General features: G+C 41.2%; 1 protein-coding gene and 1 long non-coding RNA gene across 3 annotated transcripts in view; both read right to left on the reverse strand.

Annotated features, from left to right (window-relative positions):
• MCM9 (minichromosome maintenance 9 homologous recombination repair factor) overlaps window positions 1-22136 on the reverse strand; it is a 216631-nt gene that overhangs the window by 51864 nt on the left and 142631 nt on the right. The window lies entirely within an intron of this gene.
• Window positions 17258-17990, reverse strand: LOC133757075 (uncharacterized). Its single transcript, XR_009865563.1, has 2 exons — window positions 17676-17990; window positions 17258-17387 (listed from the first exon to the last, which is right to left on the reverse strand). It is a non-coding gene; the product is annotated as an uncharacterized LOC133757075 (long non-coding RNA).

Below are 22136 nucleotides of genomic sequence, written 5' to 3' on the forward strand. Positions count from 1 at the left end.
AGAGAAACATCAGAAGTCAATCCAAGCATCTATGACCAATTTATCTTTAATAAAAGGAGCTAAAATCAACCCTTGGAGCAAGGACAGTCTCCTCAAAAAATGGTGCTGGGAAAATGATCTCCTCATGCAGAAATATGAAGCAAGACCCCTACCTTACACCTTATACAAAATCCATTCAAAGTGGATTAAAGACCTAAATCTATGACCCCATGCCATCAAATTATTAGAGGACTTTGAGGAAACTCTGCAAGACATTGGCATAGGCAAAGACTTCTTGGAAAAGATCCCAGAGACATAGGCAATCAAAGCTAAAATTGACAAATGGATTACATCAAATTGAGAAGTTTCTGTACTGCAAAAGAAACACTCAGCAAGGTGAAGAGGCAACTGGCAGAATGGGAAAAGTTATTTGCAAACTATACAACTGACACAGGATTAATAACCAGAATATGTAGAGATCAAGAAATTCAACAACAAAACAAACTACCCAGTTATTAAATGGGCAAAGGACTTAAATGGACATTTTTCAAGAGAAAATCCAAATGGCCAACAGATATATGAAAAAATGCTCAGGCTCACTAGCCATCAGGGAAATGCAAATCCAAACCACCACTATTAGAATGGCTTCCATAATCAACAAACAACAAATGATGGCAATGATGTGGAGAAAAAGGTACCCTAATCCACTGTTGGCAGGAATGTAAACTGGTAAAGCCACTATAAGACAGTATGGAGATACCTCAGAAATCTGGATATAGACCTACCAAATGACTCAGCCACCTGCTCCTGGGAATTTACCCAAAGGAAATGAAATCAGCATATGAAAGAGTTATCTGCACCCCTATGTTTATTGCAGCTTAGTTCACAATAGCTAAGACATGGAATCAATCCAAATGCCTATCAAATAAAGAAATTATGGGATATGTACACCATGGAATACTTTCAGCAGGTAAAAAAAAAAATATGAAATCCAGTCATTTACAACAAAATGGATGAAACTGGAAATTTCATACTTGGTGAAATAAACCAGTCCCAAAGGGACAAATACCAGAGGTTCTCCCTGACCTGTGATAACGAATAGAACACCTAAAAGGCAATCTGTAGAAGTGAAATTAACACTTTGAGAAGCAATGATTCTGCACAGCCCTTGTCTTGACTGTTTGTCTTTACTGTTGAGGAACAGTGTTTTTTCTTCTCTTTTTTTTTTGTTTGTTTCATATTATTTGATGAATTCTTTACTCAACATAGAGATAATCATAGGTGTATAAAGTTAATCAAAAACCGATTTTTGTAAAAAATAAAAGTGGGAATACAAGAGGGAGGAGGAAGGGGTGTGGGAGTAGGAATAGGAGGATGGGTAGGAAGAATCACCATGTTCCTAAAGTTGTAATTATGAAATGTATGAAGCTTGTAACTGCAAAACTGTATATCGTCATACATTCCTACAGACTTACTTCTAAGGGTACAGTTTAAAAACTTACCATGGGACCTTAAACCCCCTTAAGCTGGGTGATAAAAATAGCATTTTAAGTGTTAAAGTGAGCATATAGGTAGGATTAAGTGACAAAATGGTCATATAAATAGGATTAAGGGTTAAAGTGATCATATAAATAGGATTAAGTGTTTGGTAATAATAATAGATAGAATTAAAAAGGAGTGAATGCTCCAACATGGGAATCAGTCCATACAGTGGACTCATAGAATGACAATTGCTTTATATAGCACTCTGACCTCAGAATCAGCCTTTAAGACATTCTGGTCTGGCTGAAAAGCCCACGAGAGTATTTCAGCCATGGAAAGCCAAGACAACGTGTCAAAAAGTGTGCTACATGAAGGAACTCTGTGGGTGAGACCCCAGTGGAAAGAAATGGTCATCAAAGGATGCACTTTTTCTCTGAAGGGAGGAGCAAACTTCCACTTTGCTTATGGCCTTGTCTAAATATTGAAGGAGTTTGTGGGCTCAAAAGGCTTCCATAGCCTAGGCAGCTCATGTCAAGAGCCTCAGGTGATCACTGACCTCATACATAGGAGTGTTCATTGTTAAATTAGCAACAGGAGTCACTGTGCACTAACTTCCCATGCAGGACCTCTGTCCTCTAAGAGTGGAATTATGAGAGTTAATAGTAAAACTTGTTTGCAAAGATTTCCTTTGTTTTAATGTATTAAGTGGAGGATATCTTTTATGTCTCATAAACTATAGCTATGTCTAAGTGCTCACAAAAGACGTACCATTCTTGAGTTCTTCTTTAAAGTTAATTAAGTTTCTCTCTCTCTCTCTCTCTCTCTCTATATATATATATATATACACATATATATATGTATACTATATATATTCACATATATATACACACACACACACACACAGAAAGGTTTACTTTTATTTAATTAAAAGTCCTTTTTTCATTATTGTAAAAATAATCCTTTTGGTGTTCTATTGTACAATAGGGTAACAATAGTTAACAATAACATACTGTATTCTTCTAAATAGCTAGAAGAAAGACTTTTGAATGTTCACATTACAAAGAAATCTTGAATATATGAAGTAATGGAAGCTAATTATCCTAATTTGATCATTAAAATGTTTGCATGTATAGAAATATTACCCCATAAATATGTACAATTATTATTTGTCAATAAATACAAATAATCTAATTAAAAATACTATGAGCAAATTTTATGCTAAGTATTCTCTTAGATGGAATGGATGGACATTTTTTTTTAAAGAAAGATTCATTTATTTTATTTGAAACTCAGAGTTACACAAAGTGTATAGGGGGTGAGGAGGGAGAGAATGAATCTTCCATTTTCTGGTTCATTCCCCTGATGGCTGCAATAGATGAAGCTGGGAGCCAGGATCTTCTTCTGGGTCTCCCACATGGGTGGCAGGGGCCTAACACCTCAGCCATCTTCTGCTGCTTTTTCCTGGCCATTAGCAGGGAGTGGACTGGAGTAGCCAGGACATGAAGCAGCATTTGTAAGGGATGCCAGCACTGCAGGCAGCTTTACCTGCTGTGCCATAATGTCAGCCTCAACAAATTCTTGAAAGTATAGAGTTTAACAAATAATATATAGTATATATTTACAATCTATAAACTGTCTACATATTATATGCAGGCATTTTATATACACATGTATGTCTGTGTATAGATATATATAATCTATGACATATGTAGTATGAATATATCTCCAAAATAAACACCAAGACGAAATAATTTTAAAGAACTACAATGTTCCACCAAAACAATCAAGGACGAGATGACCCTGATCTAGAATAGAGGAAAGGAAAAGTATATGCCAGTCTCACTTAAGAGCATAGATTCAAAAATCTAAATAAAATATTGGCTAACTGAATCTTACACAATTGAGTGACTTTATCACAGCAATCAGCCACATTAAAATATCGAAAGAGAAAATCCATACACTCATCTAAAGAAGCAGAGAAAGACCACTTTGTATTTGCAATGGAAGGAACATCTTATGTGAGTTCAAGAGCGTCTACCCAAAACTACAGTAAACATCAAAAAAAAAAAAAGAAAGAAAGAAAAGAAAAGAAACTTCAAAAGCATTCTGGGGCTGGTGCTATGGCTTAGCAAGTAAAGCCGCTGCCTGCAGTGCCGGAATCCCATATGGGCACCGGTTCGAGACCCGGCTGCTCCATTGCTGATCTAGCTCTCTGCTATAGCCTGGTGGAGTAGTAGAAAATGGCCCAAGTGCTTGGGCCCCTGCACCTGTGTAGGAGACCCGGAAGAAGCTCCTGGTTCCCGGCTTTGGATAGGCTCAGCTTTGGCCACTGCTGCCAGTTGGGGAGTGAACCAGTGGATGGAAGACCTCTATTTCTCTCTCTCTGCCTCTCCTTCTCTCTCTGTGTAACTGACTTTCAAATAAAATAAATACATCTTAAAAAAACACATCATTCCCTTTAAACTCAAGAAGACAAGGTTGCCAACAGTCTCCATTTTTGTAGGTACTAGAAGTGCTAGACAGGGAAGTAGGATAAAAAATTTTAATAATATTTTCTCTTTTTTTTGCATTTTAACATTAAAAAGATAAGTTGTTTCCAGTAATCAAAATATTTTTATGTTTGATGAAATATAGTATAAGGGTTGGGAAGGAAGAGAAAGCTCTCAGTATTCATAGACAAGAGAATCTACAAATTAACAGGAAGAACTGGAGAGCCCAGCAAGGATGGTGGATAAAAGAAAAATATGCCAACTCAAGTACATTATATACACTATCAACAACAAACAGCAAATGTAACATTTAAAAAGGTATCATTTACATATCCACAAAAATAGGCAATACAAAGGAACAAACCTAAGAAAATATGTGTAAAGCCACAATGAAGAAGGTTAAGAACTGTATTAAAAATATTAAAGAAGACTCAAATAAATAGGGAGATGTATTATGTTCATGGATTGAAAGACCTAGTGTTATAAAGCTGGAAATATTTTCCAAATAAACTAAATTTTCAATGCATTTACAATAAAAATTTCACCTAAACTTCCCTCTTAAAATTCTTATGAAAGAACCAAAATAGCTAATATGCTCTGAGAACAGAAAAACAATATGGAGAGACTTGATCTACTAGATTTGGGGATTTATTATAAATCTCCATTTCTCAAATTATGTGATAATGGATATATACAGACAAATAGATCAACAACACAAAGAATAAGGCACTCAGAAACAAATCACACACATATAGGGAAACTTAACAAATGAAAGGGGCTATAGGAGGTGCCTTCCAAAATGCTAAGTTAAAAAAAAAAAAAAAAGAATTTTCTCATCAATAAACTGTTGTGACATTTGGTAATTCTGTTGGAGGGGAGAGATAAAGTGAATCCTCACTCATTCCACAAATAAAAATAAGTTCCAAGTAGACTAAAAATTATACAACCAAATGCTCAAATCCCAAATATCAGAAAAAAATTTAACATCTCATATCTATTGTCAAATCCAAAAAAAGTCAAGTATTATCAAGTGTTGCAAGGATATGCCACAGTAGGAATGCCCACACAGCACTCTTGGGAATGCACATCAATACAAGATCCTTGGAAAGTGTGGGAGTCAGTGCTAATTGCCTAAAGATTGCATATTCCCCTTCTTACTTGTTTTGCAAACCCCAACATTTTTAGTGCAGCAACACCCTCAAAATCAGTGTATGGATCATGTCTGGGTTAACCATCTCATTCTCTTTTACAAGATAGCTATTCTTCCATTTCCTTTACACCAAGGTGTGACAATGCAATCCTGTCCAATGAGGTGTAAAAAGAAATCTGACATGGACTTTCTGATTGCTAAGACATGAGGGTCTCCAAGGGTAGAACAGAGGGGCACTGTATTCCTCAAACATGCCTTCATCATAAGTCAGAAGTAGCCCACCAAAATATCCTTTTCCACACAATCTTTTCTCTTTTTTGGGACATTAGGTTGAAACTATGGTGGCTGGAGTTGTAGAAGCCATCTTGTGAGCATAAGGTAGCAAATAAGAAAACTAAAGCCAACATAATTAGGGTAGTAGAATAGACAGATGTAATGATACTGGGCCATTGGTTGATAATACTGGATATGTAAAGTTTTATTGCTTAATAACTACTAGGTTCTTATTCTGTAATCAGTAGACAGAAGCTTTCACAATAGAACAGGTGTCCAGGAAAGTTTAAAAAAAAAAACTATAAAGTCCCCAAAACTTCACTCTTATTTATATGTGCTAAATAACCCTCACAGATATGAGGATCACAAGAAAGCACACCTAGAGATGTTCATTGCAACACAGTTTGTAATGGCGAAAAACACTGAAATAATCCAAATATTCATTATCAGGAAAGATGGATGAAAAATTTGCAGTTGTACAATAGAATACTAAATAGAGATTTAAACAAATGCATTTGAGTTTTACAAATTAGTAGACTAAATCCTAAAAGAATGTTGAGCAAAAAATGCAAGTTACAGAATGATTTGTATGGGATTTTAAAACATGGAAAATAAATGCACTATTTATATATACATGTATATATATATAATATATATATATATATATATATATACAGGTGTCAATCATGCATGGGAATGTTAACAGTCAAATCTATGGTAGTATTTATTTCTAAAGAGGAAAGGAAGGAAACAAATAGAGGCCCTCAACTCCACCTGTAACATACAGTGTAAGATGCTGCATGTATACTGATTATTGTGGACAAGAGCAAGCATATTCCAAGGCTTCTCTAAAGCCATAATGTTGCAGCCACCCATTACTTTGTAAAAAGCATCAAGATATCCTTGGCCATTATTCCAGTCATGTATCAAAGCTTAAGTGATTATTACCGCAGGCTTTTGAGGCCTATAACTAGTAAGAAATAGCAGACAAACTAATGTCAATGTATTAAAGACTCCAGAAGTAATTTCTGTTGCTATCAAAATAATTTGGGGAGCCATAAGATTTTTTTCAATGCTAGTCACTAGCTTTGAAAAGTGCACCAATCCACGTAGCCTTGGATTCAATGTTTATATAAGTATCACATTGCTCTTATTCTTGTTATCCTTTACTTTTCCAAAAGGCGGGTTGTAAAATCTTCATCCGAGCATAAGTAAGGGCCTGTGTTTAAAAATAATAAACCTTGGCTGGCGCCGCGGCTCAGTAGGCTAATCCTCCGCCTTGCGGCGCTGGCACACCGGGTTCTAATCCCGGTCGGGGCGCCGGATTCTGTCCCGGTTGCCCCTCTTCCAGGCCAGCTCTCTGCTGTGGCCAGGGAGTGCAGTGGAGGATGGCCCAAGTCCTTGGGCCCTGCACCCCATGGGAGACCAGGATAAGCACCTGGCTTCTGCCATCGGAACAGCGCGGTGCGCCGGCCGCAGCGTGCCAACCGCGGTGGCCATTGGAGGGTGAACCAACGGCAAAAAGGAAGACCTTTCTCTCTGTCTCCCTCTACTGTCCACTCTGCCTGTCCAAAAAAAAAAAATAATAATAATAATAATAAACCTTTTCCAAGTTAAGATATCAAGATAAATAAGAATCTACAAGGGAATTCAAGTTTATTGCAAAGAAGGGAGACAGGAGAAAGTTCTGTTTGTGGTAGCCAATCCAGGCAGCTTTCCATCTCCATCAAAGGCTAGAAAGATGTTAGATATAGTTAATATTTCATTTTTTTCTGGAATATTTTTCCCCAGTGGTTTAACAAAGTCACCTTTCTTATATAGACTTCAAAGTGAAAACTACAAATCTCTTCTGGAACTTTGGGCTGAAGGAACTGTGTAGAAATGACTTGATGCCAAAAAAAAGTCTTAATTAACAAAGATCACAAAATTTTCCTAGGAAAATGACTTGTGGCAAATGAAAAGAAAGAGCAATACATAATCAGCAGCATGTCCCAGGCTTCAGATCTGGAATTATAAGAACAGGTCTTTAGCAGGCAGCCTTTTTAGGGTCTCACTGAGTCACAGCCCTCGAGTTGCTTCCAAAGAAGCAGCTACACATTGCACAGAATCTGAGGCCTTGGCTAAATATGTGATCTTCAGAAATAGTTGTATTGGAATCCTGAATATTGTAGCATAGTAGTAGCTCCTCATCCAGAGTCTCACTTTCAATGGTTTCAGTTCCCTGTAAACAATCATAGTCCAAAAATATCAGATGGAAAAGTCCGAAGATAAACAATTTATAAGTTCCAAATTGTGTGGTTTGCTGAGTAGAATCTCACGCCATACCATTTGGGATATCAATATCTCTTTGTCCAGTAACCGCACTCTGTATGTGACACATCCAATAGTCATTTAGTGCTCATCTCAATTATCAGATTGACCACTGTGGTATCACAGTGATTGTGTTTAAGTAACTCTTATTTAATAATGACCCCAAAGCATACGAGTAGTGATGCTGGCAATTTTATTACAGTGTATAATTTTATTTTTTCTATTTTATTATTATTGTAGTTAATCTCTTACTCTGCCTAACTTGATCAAAGGTATGTATGTTAGGAAAAACATGTATGTATATATACAGAAATATGGTACTACCTGTAGATTCAGGCATCCACTGGGGGTCTTGGACCAAATCCCCTACAGATAAGAAAAGACTATTGCATAATATAGCATGCTATCATGGTATAGAATTATAGTATAGTCTGGTATGTTGTATCATAGTAATTGGTAGTCAAACATTAGTAGAAGTGTGTTCTGCATTGAGATGAATTTCTAGTATTTGATTTTAGATCATTTGTTCTGGATGGCAAAAATCAAGCTTGTTCTATTATGGTTTTAAATGATTTTTTATATCTCCTGAAATGTGATACCATTGTTTTAGTGTTTTCACATTTAAAATAGGTCCTGTTTCTATTATAGTTGGCTTGGGTATATCTGTAATTTTTAAAATCACACCTGCAGTCTAGAAATACTCAGCAGCATATCTTTTTATTTATTTACTTATTTGAAGGTCACAGTTACACAGGAGAAGGAGAGGCAGAGAGAGAAAGATCTTCCATCCACTGGTGCACTCCCCAGCTGGCCGCGATGGCCGGAGCTGAGCCGATCTGAAGCCAGGAGCCAGGAGCTTCTGGGTCTCCCACGTGGGTGCAGGGACCCAAGGACTTGGGCCATCTTCTGCTGCTTTCCCAGTCCATAGCAGACAGCTGGATCAGAAGTGGACCAGCGGGAACTAGAACCAGTGCCCATATGGGATGCCGGTACTGCAGGTAGCAGTTTTACCCGCTATGCCACAGAGCCGGCCCCAGCAGTATATCTTTTTAAAAGAATTTATTTATTTATTTTTTTTGACAGGCAGAGTGGACAGTGAGAGAGAGAGACAGAGAGAAAGGTCTTCCTTTTGCCGTTGGTTCACCCTCCAATGGCCGCAGCGGTAGCGCGCTGCGGCCGGCGCACCGCGCTGTTCCGATGGCAGGAGCCAGGTGCTTCTCCTGGTCTCCCATGGGGTGCAGGGCCCAAGCACTTGGGCCATCCTCCACTGCACTCCCTAGCCACAGCAGAGAGCTGGCCTGGAAGAGGGGCAACCGGGACAGGATCGGTGCCCCAACCGGGACTAGAACCCGGTGTGCCGGCACCGCAAGGTGGAGGATTAGCCTGTTGAGCCGCGGCGCCGGCCAAAAGAATTTATTTTAAAATAAATTATTACACTAAGGAAAAATAAATCTGTTGAATGATGATCATGAGTTTGCTCTGAACTCCAGCCACATACCCAGGATTGTGACAAATGCAGGTTTATAGCACACAGCTTCCTATGCATGGGGAATTTCTGTTTCCAGCCTGGGCAGAGGAACCAGGAGTCATTTCATCTGCTGAGAGAACATTGGAAAAGAACAAACTTGGGAGTAAAAATCACAAACTTCAAACGTATTCAGGCTGAAGAGTCTTGGTGATACTCTATGGAGAGTCCAGTCGAAGGATGCCCAGGTCAGAGCCACAGATCTTATTGGCTCTAAGCTGAAAAGCCCTTCACTCAGCCCAACTTCCAAAGTGACCACTGCAGCTGAGGGGATGGTCAAGTAGGGTCAGCAACATTGCAGGCAGAACTGTAAATTTCTTGTAGAGACGCCCCCTGCCTTTACCTGGCCAGCTCTCCTCCCAGGCCAGCCAAGTGATGAAAGTCAACAGAGTGCCTTCCCCTAGGAGGTTCACACCTCCCTTAGGATATACCCCATGTGAAGAGATAGATAGGTCTGGGCCTCTTAACTTACAAGGCCTAAAGCCCACCAGATTATTATCAAGCCCCTTCTATCAGGTTCTATTTGCCTCTCAATCAGAAAAATTACTTGTAGCTTAGACAGCACCTTTCTTAGCTCCTCTAATAATGACTCTGACCTTTGTTCTAGGCCCTGTCTAGTGCACTTGGGCCTCATTCCTTTGTAATCATAACCTCTACTCTACCACCAATGGCTCTACTCCCAGCCTGTGTGTACTGATGGTCCTCTTCCCCACTTAATGCTGTATAATTGTTCAAACCTGGTTAATGCCACTCTTAGGATCATTGGTTACTATCCTCACTCTGTCTTTTATGACCTTGTCTAAATATGATCAGAGTCAGCGAACTTGGAAGGCTTCCATAGCCTTGGCAACTTATAACGACAGCCTAGGGTGGTTACTGGCGCCATAAACTAGAGTGTCAATTTGTTGTGTCAACAACAGGAGCCACTGTGCACTTGCTCCTCATGTGGGATCTCTGTCCTTAATGTGCTGTACATTTTGATTTAATGCTATAACTAGTACTCAAACAGTATGTCTCACTTTGTGTTTCTATGTGGGTGCAAACTGTTGAAATCTTTATACTAAATTGATCTTCTGTATATAAAGAGAATTGAAAATGAATCTTGATGCAAATGGAAGGGGAGAGGGAGCGGGAGAGGGGAGGGTTGCGGGTGGGAGGGAAGTTATGGGAGGGGGAAGCCATTGTAATCCATAAGCTGTACACTGGAAATTTATATTCATTAAATAAAAGTTAAAAAAAAATAACTGGTTGGAGTCCAAAGCAAATTTGGGAGGGCTATTCAAAGATTCTAATATCTCAGGCAAAATGATCCACACCTTGTGCACACCCATCTTTTGTTCATCCAAATCATACTGGTTGGCCTCTGTTGCAGATTGTCCTTTCTCTGCCCCTCTGCCCTCCCCTAGGAATTAGTTTCATATTGTTGCTGTAACAAATGACTACAAAGTTAACAACTCAAAACAATCCCTTTTTTAAAATTACTTATTTATTTATTTGAAAATCAGAGTTACACAGAGAGAGGAGAGTCAGAGAGAGACAGAGAGAGAGGTCTTCCATCCGATGGTTCACTCCCCAATTGGCTGCAACAGCTAGAGCTGCGCCGATCTGAAGCCAGGAGCCAGGAGCTTTTTCCGGGTCTCCCACGCGGGTGCAGGGGCCCAAGGACCTGGGCCATCTTCCATTGCCTTCCCAGGCCATAGCAGAGAGCTGGATTGGAAGTGGAGCAGCCAGATCTTGAACCAGCGCCCATATGGGATACCAGCGCCTCAGGCCATGGTGTTAACCTGCTGTGCCACAGCGCCGGCCCCAAAACAATCCTTTTTTAAAACATAGGGGCTCAGAAGTCCAAAAGGGTCAGTGGCTCATCCCTCTGGAGGCGTCAGGGGACAATCCACTTCCTTGTCTTTTCCAGCTTCCAGGGCTGCCTGAATTCTCTGGATTCTGTCCCGATTCCTACAACCTCTGTTTCTGTTCACATCTCCTTCTCTGGCCTGCATTTGGCTCCTCTGACAGTTGCCCTGCTGATTACACTTGGCATACCCAGATAACGCAGCATCATCTCCTTATATCAAGAGGGTTAACTTAACCACACCCGAAAGCCCCTTTTGTTTGTAAGATAACACAGTCACAGGCGCTGGGGATGAGGATGCGGCCATCTTCCAGGGGCCACTGCTGCACCCACGACACCACACATGCTTAGTTGACTAAGCCTATATAAGTGTCTTTGCTCCGGGGCCCTTTTTTTTTTTTTTTTTACAGGCAGAGTTAGACAGTGAGAGAGACAGAGAGAAAGGTCTTCCTTTTCCGTTGGTTTACCCCCAAAATGGCTGCCACGGCCGGCACACTGCGCCGATCTGAAGCCAGGAGCCAGGTGCTTCCTCCTGGTCTCCCATGGGGTGCAGGGCCCAAGCACTTGAGCCATCCTCCACTGCCCTCCTGGGCCACAGCAGAGAGCTGGACTGGAAGAGGAGCAGCCAGGACAGAATCTGGCGCCTCCAGGGCCCTTCTTATTCATTTTCTGTGGTCACCCAATGATCAGCATAATGCATAGTGTGCATTCCGTAAATATTGTTGGAACTGAACAAAGCCCCTGGGCATGAGGTGGTTCTAGATGAGAGAGAAGACACTGTGGGAATGGAAGCTAGAGAGGAAGGTTGTGGCATCTGAAGGAATCAACACTAGGACACCTGCTTGCCAACACTCAGCAATATAGGGCTGAATTGAAGGAAGATGGTGTGCTGCTGAGATGACTGAGATGACTGTGTATAAGATGAAACACTTTAGAAAGCACTTACTCTTATGATGTGTCTTACATTTGTGCCACACAGTGGTGTGTGTGTGTGTGCACGCGCGCGTGCAACCCACTTTCATACGCATTACTAAATGCATTCTAACATACTTCAAAGAGGAGAATTTTGGTGAAATATTATGCAACCACTGTATGATCCCACTTTGGAATATTTTGTTTTAGGTGAATGTGTACAGAAAGGGAATAAAGAAATGCCAAAGTCCTCAGTTAGGTAAACAAGAAGGGGGTCAGGGTACTTGGGGATAAATGAGAACTGACCAATCTTTAAATGCTCTCAAATGTGAGCTACTAAAGCAGAGAATTAAAGAAATAATGTGCTCATGCCCAGCCAGTGGGTTAATGCTGCTGGGTCGTTGACTTTAACCATACCCACAGGGGCCAGAACCAGCGGCTCTGCTCTGACTCCCCTAGGGTGGGTGACTTCAAGTGCCCAGCAATCCCTAGCAGTTGGAAGTCCCTGAAGAGAAGTGTAGTTCATTCTAGCATAGGGATTGCACTGAGTTGAAAGGAGCACAAGCCTCCCTGAGTTTTGACCAGAAAAACTCCATACCTTGAATCAAGAGGGAGGGAATAGGAGGTGAGAGCATATATCATATTTCAGTTTGACAGTGAGCTTGATAAAGTGACAATGGAATACCCATGAGGATAGTACAGGAGACTGTTCAAACCACAGACTCAAAATGTAGGTGCAGAACAGGGTTGGAAACGACATTTTCAGAACCATCAGAAGATAGTGAATAATGAAGCCAGGAACTGTAAGGAGGAAGAATCTACAAAGAAAAACAAAAGTTAGGATGAAGAGTGATGATTAAGGAAGAAAAAGAAGGTCAACCTGCAGTCAAAGAGGAGGCCTGAAGTGAAATGAAATGCACAGAAACTAAATAGGGCAAGTTCTGGTGGGAAGTATTAGGCCCCAGAACTGATGCTGGTGCCTTGCTCAGTAGGGCTAGGGTCACTTATCCATAGTGGTGGATCCAGTCTCAGCCTCCAGCTCCAACGCCCTACTAGTCAAGGGTCTCTGTGCTGCTATCTTGTCTGCTGCTCCACCCAGCCCTCACCGTGCAGCATAACTGCTGATGCAAGGTTCTCCTTGGTTCCAGCTACAGAACTTTAGATATTGACTTATCCTTGTGCTCATATGTGTGGTGGAATGAGAAGGCCATGCCAAGATGGACACTGGCAAGCGAGTGTCAGTTACTCAGGAATGGCTTTGAAACCCACCTGGCAACACAGCCTGCCTGGCAACAGGGAGGCTGTGATTGGATGGCTTCAGATACTGCCTGGCAACAGGCTGTGATTGGTTAGGGCATAAACCACCCCTTGACCGGATTGGTTGTCTTGGCTATTTAGGCTGCTGTACCAACTGAAATAAACGAGTCTGTGGGCTGCTCGCCTCTGGCAGGCTTTCACCCTACTCCCGGGGTCTGTGTGGTGACTCTGTGCCTCTTGCCCCCACCACGCTCCTCATCTCAGAATGAATCCACTGCAACACATATGGTCTCTAGTGAGTCTGAACTTCCCCGTAAGCTGCCTTGTTATTTCTAAATTTCAACTCAACATTCCCACTTTTTCTATTCCTGCAACTGGATTTCCATACCCTAAATCTCACAGTGACATTTTGCCCTCTCACTGAAGTGCAGCCTTTTTGGCTCTTTCCCATTGCGGGAAGAGCTTCTGGACAGCTGCTTTAAGGTTCCACCTGCACTGCAGAATAAAAGAGTGATCAGCAGTCAGGTGGGGCAGAAATGCTGGAGAGAAAGAACAAGGAGGGCCAAAACATCTCGGGTGATGTTTGAGTGAGCTGTTTCATGAGCACAAACTCCCTCTTAAGAAAAGGAGAGGCAGTTCAGGACGACAATGAACAAGCACCCAAAGCATTGTTGCAAGAAGCAAGTTCTGTCTTGGTGACCGGGAACTCTTGTTGTCTTTACTGACCTCTTACCCTACAGAAACAAACTGGTCTTGAAATGAGAGCAGTGGAAAGTTTCAGAGGAAGGCAATGGAAACGGCTGGCTTAGGTGACGTGTGAAGAGAAGAAAGCACTTCCTTACAGCAGCTTCTGATAAGAACATGGTTTCAGCCGTTTCAGCGTGGCCCGCTTACACCTTCTTCAAGGGAAGGCTCTAACTGCCTCACTGAGTTCTGAACTTTCAGTCTGTTCTCGTCCTTGGTAAACAGGCAGAAAGCAAGCTAAGCTCCCAACTCAGCAGGACTCAGTTCCTGTAAGGATCTTTTTCAATATGGACTCAGCAGTCAACTTGCTTTGCTCAACTTCCTCTTCTTGGCCATTAAATATCACTGTGAAACAAAAGCTACTTGGGCTGTGCAGTCTTCCCCTCTGAAAGTGCTTTAATGTGTTTGCAGCATTGCCTGAGATGTTTTAGTCATGCTCTCCATTTAAGAGGACCCCAAAATGTACACATATTAGCATCAATTGTTCACATTACCTAACTAGTTGCTCATATTAAAAGGTATTACCAAAGGGTATCTTTAAAACTTACTGAACACACGTTTTCCTTAATTATTTGTAACCAGCTCCGAGACTAAGAGTACAATTGTTTTGAGATGACTATAACCATTCTTTTCTAATAGTCACTTATTCTATAATAAACATTAAAGTACAAAGTCTATAATAAGCATTATTCGTTCTGACATTTTTATGAATGTTAGCTATATATATATATTATTATATATGTATTTTCTCTCTCTTAATCCAACTTTAACATCACGTTGTGGTTGATGATTGCATCATGTCACAAAGTTTGCGAGAACTTCACCGAGTATAAAGAATAGCTCCAGTCCTAAATTATACTGTTCACCTTGTCTGAGTTTCTTTGTCCTGAGAGAAAAAACAAATGCTTCAGTGTAACTAGGCCCCTAAGCATTCCATAAAATGCTTGTAAATTTATTATCGCATGTTCCCTGCTCTTGCATCTGGACCCTGCACATCTGTTGGTTGGCAGTTCCCATCAGTGCCACAGAACACGTAAGCAAGCCTCGCAATTGATACGAAGCTCATGGCAAGTGCCCTTCGAGAGACTGCAGGGAGGGGCAAAGATCTATCAGACCCTGGAGCCTTGCCAGCAATAAAAGGTTGGTGATAGTGATAAACTGCCAGCAAACTGCCTTTGCTGCACAATTCAATTTCCCTTCTGTTTTTAAAGTGGCCTCTGGGAAGAGGAGCAGCTAGCAGACCATGTGTTTAATGGCAGTGATATGGGCTAGGCAAGCAGCTAGGGAGGATAGAAGAGCTGGAGGTATCTGCAAGTCACAAGCTCTCATCCCATGCAATTCTATTCTCCTATTTGTCAATCAAAACACCCCATTATTCCAGGATGCATCTAGATGTTTCATCTGAGACCTGGGGGGAAGGCCCATGGAACTATGTATATAAAGTTCCACATGGAATTTTATGGAAGTATCATAAAACTCCCAGGTGACTTACATCTGTAGAGACAATCCCCCTCCCCACAAACCTCATCAAAGAGGTGCCTGGAAATGCTTAGCTACCCCCCCACCCCCACCCTGCTCCAAGACCACAACTGGAGGAAGTGCTGAAGTGCTCTATCTTTTTTCCCACCCCCAACCCCCTTTTCCTTCTGGGCCCACTTCTCACTCCTGATGGGTATCTCTATGTGGAGCAACCTATTCACACGTGTGTGTGTGTGTGGGCACGTGCATGTGTGTTTGTTTTCTATTTTATTTTCTCATCTTTTAAATAAAATTTATTTATACCAGCACTAAGAATTCTAGTGGCAAGCACCTGGAATAAAAATCCCCCACAACAACGAGACCAAGGGCTGCAAGGTCCAACCTCACTAGGCCTGACTCTCATCTCCATCACATAATACCTGCAACCTTGAGCCAATGAGCTAAACTCTGGTTTTCTTTATAAAACACAGGTAAAAAGTTACACCTTATACAGGTTTTACATGAATTATATCAGTGTAGTTTAATCCAAGCCTACAGAGTCAGACTACCAGGATTCAAATTCTGGCTCACCCATTTTTTCGGCTGTGGGCTCCAGGCAAGTTGAAGCCTCAGCTCCCTCAAAATATGTAACATTCATAAAAATGATCTCTACCCTACTGGGTAATTAGGATGAGCAAATGAAAGGATTTTGCAACATGCCTGGCACGTAGTAAATGTTCACAAGACTCTTAGCTAGTGTAGAAAGCACCAGGCACAGGCACATAAGTGCTATTTCCGCTTTCTTTAAGTAGGTCGCAGATTAATAGGAGGCAATTGTGCTCAAAGTGCCCATAGGCAAAGTCTTCTCTTTACAAAGAATTTCTTTCTCTTTTCTTCCTTTTTTTCTCCTTTCAGGAATGTTCTGGTACACATTAGCAAAATGCCTTGGGGGAGAGGAGCCTAGAAAGCCTTTAAGTCTATGTATTTCCTCCCCAAAGAAATCCCTGTGCTAAAGGAGCAGCAGATCTTGGAAAGCAGCCAGTTAGAGTAAGTTCCCAAGACTGACCATAAAGCATAAAGAAACTTTGTGAGTCCAAATTAAATATAGACCATATCACAATTAATATCTTCATTAGTAATGTTTTTCTGTACATTCTTCTTTAAAAGTATAAATTGTGGTTAGCTTAGCGATTTCATTGTATTTTTAAGTATTTTTTGTTAGACAGAAAGTCAGACATGAGTGACTGGGGAATGAACATGAGAACATCACCCAAGCCTGCTCACTTTGCAGTATAGCTCAGGGTTAATGTATCCTGATAAAATGGGAACTCAGCCAAACCAGAACAATCCAGTTTATGGCGCAGGAACAACAAGACTTCAGCTTGACATGAGGATGACCCTGCTTCATTATACTATCATTATAATGTAATTAGCATTGTGGTTTTGTCTCCCCTCCTCCACCATGAGATTTACCAACCTCATGGGAAGTCACATGCCCAGAGAGTCCAAAGGTATACAAATCCCAGATCCCAGACACCAAGACCACATCACAAGCACAATGCCATGCTTCAGGGATAAAAACCCAAACACTGAGGAAAAATGGGGCTGTCTCTCTTGATTGGCTCATTCCTCCCCTGGAATGTATTTCCATAAATTTTGCTTTGCTGCACCTACTTTTGTGTCACTGAACTGCAATTCTTTACTATGTCAGCAGGAAGAACTGGGGCAAACCATTCTCTCCTGGTAACACTTCAAATTGTGGAGCAGTGTTCCTTTGGGTAGTATCTTAGTCCATTTTCTGCTGGTATAGTAGAATATCTAACACTGGGTAATTTATAAAGACAAGAGGTTTATTTGGATCATGGTTCTAGAGGCTGAGAAGTCCAAGATTGGGTGGCTGCACTTGGCCAGGGTCTTGTGCTGATTTAACTCGTGGCAGACATCAGAAGGGAAGTGAGTCTGTGAGAAGAAAAAGAGAAGGCAGATTCTTGCCATAGTAATCCATTCCCATGAGAAAGACACAGATCATTCATGATCATGATCACCTGGGTCTGCCCTCATGACCCACCTCCCCATACCGCCACACTGAAGAATTAAAGTCTAATATATGAACTTTTGGGAGACGCACTCAAACCATACCAGATGGTAACATTTTTGCTTTGGAATAATGTTCAGAGTTCAGAAGACAATTAACATATTTTTTGGATGCCTTGCCCTCATCCTTAGCCCCAGAGGCCTCACACTTACCAGCTTGCCTGAACGTCTTCTGTGTTCTTAGAAGCTTCTTCAGCTTCCTTGTTTTGTCTCTTCTGCTGCCCCTCCTGTGGGAGCTTCATTCAGCAAACACCTCTCGGAAGAGTCACTGTTAGCTGGTATTCTGAAGTTCACTACATTAGGATTAATGATTTCTACTCTACCAACTCTTACAGTTTTACAAATTTTCAGATATGCCTCCACTTTCCCTTTGTGCATATCAACCTTTCTCAGCTGCCAAGACAGTAAATGAATATGTTTATAAAAAGGGCATTTCTTGATTGCCAGAGTAGGAGAGTAGGGAGCTACTGTTTAACAAGTACAGAGTCTCTGTTTGGGATAATGAAAGCATTCTGTAAACGGACACTGGTGATGGTTATACAACACTATGAATGTACTTAATGCTTTTGATTTGCACACGAACAAGTGGTTAAAATAGTAAATGTTGTGATATATATCTATACATAGATATATATAAAGTAAAAGTAAAGTGAAAGTAAAAAGTAAAGTAAAAGTATCTATCCATCTATTTAGATATCTATATCTATATCTATATTTATATATATATTTATAGATATAGATATCTATATAAACATATATATAGATATAGATATAGATATCTAAATAGATGGATAAATACTTTACCACAATATGAAAGTGATATTTTGACTTAGGGTTTCATCAGTTTACATAGACATCATACTTTCTAGTCAGAGGCTGTCAGGTGGCCCACATTTTAACTGCATGTCATTTGTGATGGAATCCTATAGTAAAATTCTGCCTTCCAGAACTTTCAAGGACTTTACCAAGATGACCAGCATGCTTTGCTTTCTCATTAGCCTGCTAGTTAATTGTGCAGAATTAGATGTTTGGAAAGTACTTGAAGATTTGCTATTTTGGAAAGCTCTAAACATCCTCTTTTCTAGGTCATTTATCCTTTTCAATGATATTCATGAATGCAATTTGTAGCCCAATTGTTGGTGCATCTCATCAGATGCTGTAAACTCCATTAATGGAAGAAGCCAGTGCTTCTCAAACCAGCCTCAGTACCTGGGTCATGATCGCTGCCTCCCAGGCACATTAGCAGGAAGCTGGATTGGAAGTAGAGATGGGACTTGATCCTAGGCTCTCCAATGTGAGTTGTGGACATCCTAAGCCATAACTTAACCCACTGTGCCATAATGCCTGCCCCAAGTCTTGTGATTCTTTCTTAGTGCTGATTCACCAGTAATAACCAGGATTCTGGGGAATCATGTAGTCCATGAAGGAGACACAGACACAGCATCACCAGATATATGGCTCCAGTGACTTCAATAAGGGCAGATGGCACTCAGCACAACTCGTCAACTTCCATGGAACATGCTCCCAGAAGCTGCTCTTCTGGCTGTTAAGCAGCCCCTTGAAGGAAAAAGCCAAGAGACACATCTGCCCTTTAGATCCTGGAGACTATGAAGTCAAAATTGACAATTCAGTCACTTTTAGTTCAGGTAGCTGGGAAGACATCACAATAAAACTATTTCTCAAAAGAAAAATTCAGTTGTCACACTCAAGTATTATTCAAGTAATTCTACCTACATAAATACTAGATTTAAGTAACTTCCTTTAAAAACATGTTACCAGGGTGGGTATTTAGCCTAGCAGTTATGACACCTGTAGCCCACATCAGAGTATCTGAGTTTGACACCCGTCTCTGGCTCCTGACTCAAGCTTCCTGTTATTGCATACCCTGGGAGGCAGTAGTAAAGGCTAAAGCTCCTGGGCATCTGTCTCCTATGTGGGAGACCTGGACTGAATTTCCAGCTCCCAGGTTTGGCCTGGTCCAGTTCAGGTTTTAGTCATTGCTGGTATCTGGGGAGTGAACCAGCAGATGGGAGCACTGTCTCTCTCTTACTCTGTCTGCCTCGCAAATAAAAATTAAAAGAAAAAAGTTTCCCTGTTGAAATCTTTACTTAATATATACTAAACTGATCTTCTGTATATAAAGAGAATTGAAAATGAATCTTGATGTGAATGGAAGGGGAGAGGGAGCGGGAAAGGGGAGGGTTGCGGGTGGGATGGAAGTTATGGGGGGGGAGCCATTGTAATCCATAAGCTGTACTTTGGAAATTTATATTCATTAAATAAAAGTTAAAAAAAAAGAATAGAGTTTCCACTTCCCTTCTCCCTCAAAGAATTTTCATTGTGCAAAATCACCTTAATTTATCTTTTATAAGTTGTTTTTTAGAAATATTTTTTAATCAATCAATTTTAAAGAGTGACACAGAGAGATCTTATAACTACTAGTTCATTCTGCAGATGGTTGCAACAGCTGAGGCTGGACCAGACTGAAGCCAGGAGCCTAGAATCCCATCCTAACTTCCCACCCAGGTACTTTAGCAGGAAGCTGGATTGGAAGAAGGAAGCACAATAGCTGAGATGTGAGCTTGCACTCCGATATGAGACGCTGTCATCACAAGTGGCGACTTAACCTGTTGCATCACGGTGCAGGGTCTATGTTATTTTGCTTAACTGATATGTCATTCTGGATTATCACAATTTAAGAACACTTCATGGGGCCGGAGCTGTGGCGCAGCAGGTTAATGCCCTGGTCTGAAGCGCCGGCATCCCATATAGGCACCGGTTCTAGTCCTGGCTGCTCCTCTTCCGATCCAGCTCTCTGCTATGGCCTGGGAAAGCAGCAGAAGATGGCTCAAGAGATTGGGCCGCTGCACCCACATGGGAGACCCGGAGGAAGCACCTGGCTCCTGGCTTCGGATGGGCGCAGCACTGACTGTTGCAGCCATTTGGGGAGTGAACCAGTGGATGGAAGACCTCTCTCTCTCTCTCTCTGTAACTCTGTCTTTCAAATAAAATAAATAAATCTTAAAAAAAAAGAACACCAGATTCTTAAGTGTACTTTTCCTTTTTATTATATTTTTAAAAAGAAATTTTTGTTTGAGAATCCTGAAAAGAAAATTTCATGTGTTTTTACTCTCCTTTGCTACTTGCAATTACTCAGACAGGACAGTTCTTAATGAACTCAACCATGCAAGCCACAGTCTGTTCAAAGATAGATCTTTGGGGCACCCTCTGGTGGCTGGAAAGAGTCATTAACTCAGTGTCCCTGTGCACAAGACTGTAGGACACACTGGCTAGGACCCAGAAGGCTGAGGATCTTTGTGGGTTTTTTCTTAAATGGCCATCATTAAATTTTCCATGCAACATTGAAAATGTATCCAGATCAGGAAAACAGGAAGGAGTGGAAAGAATTTGGAATCACAAGGCTTGGACTTGAGTCAGAGCTTTGTCATTTACTAGCTCTGTGAACCTGTGCCTGGTGGGTCAGTTTCCACAGAACTGAGGCTGAATCTGGAATTTCTCACTGGAGATAAAAGGCAGTGTCAAAACTAGACAGGGGTATGATTCCCTTTATCTAATAGGTCCAGAAAAGGCAGCTCTGTGGAGACAGAAAGTAGATAAGTCGTTGCCTGGGCTGGGGAAAGGATTGAGTTTTAACAGTGAATGAGGGAAACTTACAGGGGTGGTGAGCACATTTTGCAGCCAGATTACAGCATTGTACATTTAAAAGGGCAGAATTCATAGTATGTAAATTATACCTCATAAAGTTGTTTTTTTTTTTTTTAAAACAACTGGAGGGAAAAGCACAGCAGATAACTCTTAGGAACACAGCCAGGAAGCCGGTCCTGATAACTGAGTGGGAGGGAAAGGGATGAGAGGGAAGGGAAGGAGAAGGGAGGAGGCTAGCGAGAACACCTAGAACAGGTACCAACTTCCAAGCTTTGGTTTTTCCACTTCACACTGACCTGGGCTCTGTCCCTGTGGGCCGCCTGAGGCTAGCATGCTAGGGCTGAGAGGACACCGCCTCCTGGCTTAGCCACCCATTGCAGGTAGTCAGGTCTTCCACAGACTCACAGTGGAAATTTCTGTTTATTCAGGGGCCTTTCAGATATAGCAAGTGCATTAAAGCAGCCAGTTGGACAAAGTAGCATCAAAATGACCATTCTGAAGTGTAAAAACCATGCTTTCTTCATTACTTTGCTCATTAACAAGTAGGTCAGGGAGCTTTGGAAACAAGATTAAGGAATGGGCTGGCAAATGTGTACTTCTTACGTTACTTATTAATAGAAAAATTTTAGGTAAGGATTTAAAGAAGCACTAAAAGAAAACTCAGAGTTAGGGTAAATGGAGAATTGTGAGTAATACCCAAACCAGAAACTCTAAAACATATAATGGATGGATTTGAAAAAGAAAGAGGAGAGGAGAGGAGAGGAGAGGAGAGGAAGGGAGGTGAGGGGAGAAGAGAGGAGAGGAAGGGGCAACCCAAGATGGCGGAATAGGAAGGAAGCACATTGATAGTTCGTCAAGACACACGTTAATATAAGTGGAGATACTGCAGGGTCAAGGAAGAGTAGGGGAAGAAACAGCAGAGGAAACTCTTTCGGAACTAGTGATTCA

Source organism: Lepus europaeus, chromosome 3 (assembly GCF_033115175.1).
Source record: "Lepus europaeus isolate LE1 chromosome 3, mLepTim1.pri, whole genome shotgun sequence".
Classification (NCBI taxonomy): domain Eukaryota; kingdom Metazoa; phylum Chordata; class Mammalia; order Lagomorpha; family Leporidae; genus Lepus; species Lepus europaeus.